This window comes from Lucilia cuprina, chromosome 3 (assembly GCF_022045245.1).
Source record: "Lucilia cuprina isolate Lc7/37 chromosome 3, ASM2204524v1, whole genome shotgun sequence".
Lineage (NCBI taxonomy): Eukaryota > Metazoa > Arthropoda > Insecta > Diptera > Calliphoridae > Lucilia > Lucilia cuprina.
Genome location: NC_060951.1, coordinates 32833150 through 32835587, shown reverse-complemented (window position 1 = coordinate 32835587; position 2438 = coordinate 32833150).

The window sequence follows — 2438 nt, the reverse complement described above, 5'->3', positions numbered from 1 at the left end:
CTAGTTCTGTTCTAATTCTGTTCTAGTTCTGTTCTAGTTCTGTTCTAGTTCTGTTCTAGTTCTGTTCTAGTTTTGTTCTAGTTCTGTTTTAGTTCTGTTCTAGTTCTGATCTTGTTCTGTTCTAGTTCTGTTCTAGTTGTTCTATTTGCCCTATTGTGTTCAAAATAATATTCTATTGAAAAGGATTCTGATATTAAAAAGTCGGATTTTCTTATTTAAATATAGTAATTAGAATCTCTGCTCAGTTCCCATTGTGCAATATTAAAAATACTATGTAGTTATTGGTTAAAATACTTTTATTTATGTGTTGCAATAATTTCTGTTAGTATTGTTGCAGCGTCACTAAGTGGACTATTTTGTCCATGTGTTGTTGTTGTTGTGGACAAATCAACTTATTAAAAGACGACGAGGTTCCATTTCATACGTACATGCATGCTTGTATGACCAGTTATATGTACATAATACATACATATATCGTTAACAATCTTTTGGAATAATCTAGATTAATGTTATTTGTTTGTTAGTGAATTTATTTATATACATCATCTCTCTGGGTCTCTTTTGAATATCTTGGATTATTTATAGGAATGGCATAGAAAGAATTAAAGTTGCCTTACTCTTTGTTCAACTTAAATTTGGTTTTCCCAGAAGTGTTGTTTTTTTAAACATTTCCAAACTATTTTTGGAAATAAATTTGTAATAGGGACATCTCTGATCTTTTCCTTCTACCGTATCGTGTTTCTTTATACATATGTAAGTAAGTAGTTAGTGAGTTATTTCGTTAGATTTTTTCTACTTCTCCCAAAACTGTAGAACAAACTATACGATCAACTAATTATAACCTCTCATTAGCGTGTAATCTAAAAACAAACAGGTGACCATGCCATTCATTGTATGTCATACAACCAAACCTTTTACGCCGTCGTCTCCTTTTTAAACATGCAAACAAACAAAATAATAGTAACAATTTACAAAAAAAAAAAAAAAATAAACAAAAATCAAATATCAGTAATATGTTTGCCACAGATTTTGTTACTTGATCTTTAATGATCTACATGATACACACTTATATTCAAACAATACGTTTATACGTAACGTTTAAAATTTACTGTAAATTGAATACTTTAACATTGTACCGTAAATCTCACGGTATTGAAGGTCGTTTCTAGATTTATTTGTTGTTGTTTTAAAAAAAAGCTAATGACAATAACAATGTTTCAGTTTTCTTTTAATTTTATTAATTTTTGCACACAATTTTATATAATTTACATAAGAGTTTAATTTTAATTAAAACTTCTCATATTGCAAAATTATATGGGAAGAGAGTCTTGTTGTATAAAATAATTAAATATTTCATTTTATAACAAAAAGAACTTTGACAAAGTTATGTTTTTTTTTTTAATTTTTGCATTGAAGTTTTACCGTCGAGGTTATGGGAATAATTTCAAGTGTATTTCCTAATCTTAATCTTTTAATAGATAAATGCACGAAACTTAGATAATATTCATACATAATATGATAATATTTATAATTATTTAAATGCAATTTAAGTAAATTTAAATTATAAATAATGGCGTTTTTTTAAATGAAGTTCCAATTTGTAGTTGTTAATAATTTCGTTGATATACCTTCTAAAGTTAATTCAACTGTGGATTCTTTAGTTGATTCTTTAGTCGACTGTAACATTGACTTTCCGATTCACATAATAGTTTATTTTAGTCTACTCTATAGTCGAATCTGTAGGCAGCTCTATCGAATCTATAGTCGACATTATAGTTTGATTCTGTAGTGAACAATTTCCATTTCCGCATCGCCAAAAGTTTTTCTAAATTTTTTTTTTTAATTAATTTAAAATTCACTTCTTGTTATTTTTGTGTATATTTTTTGTTTAAATATTTAATTATACCGGAATACCAAATTCATGATGTACATTATTTATTTTTATTTGAATTGTGTGAAATTACAAAAGATTTCTTTTGTTTTATTTATTAACTAAATAAATAAGAAACAATTTATTAAGTGTTACTTCATTATTTGCTAAAAAACAAAGAGAAAAATATTAAATTGTATGCAAATTTTTTTTCCTCCTCTTGTGAAGCGGAGAACCCGGTTGCAAGGTGAGGGCCTGTGACAAAAGTTTATAGCGCAAACATGTATGTCTATAGCTCAATCTGTAGTCGATTATATAGTCGACTTTAAAGTCTAGTCTGTAGTGTAGTCTAAAGCTTAGTCTATAGTCCAGTTTATAGTCCAGTTTATAGTCTATAGTCTAGTCTATAGTCTAGTTTATGGTCTATAGTCTAGTCTATAGTCTAGTCTATAGTCTAGTTTATGGTCTATAGTCTAGTCTATAGTCTAGTCTATAGTCTAGTCTATAGTCTAGTCTATAGTCTAGTCTATAGTCTAGTCTATAGTCTAGTCTATAGTCTAGTCTATAG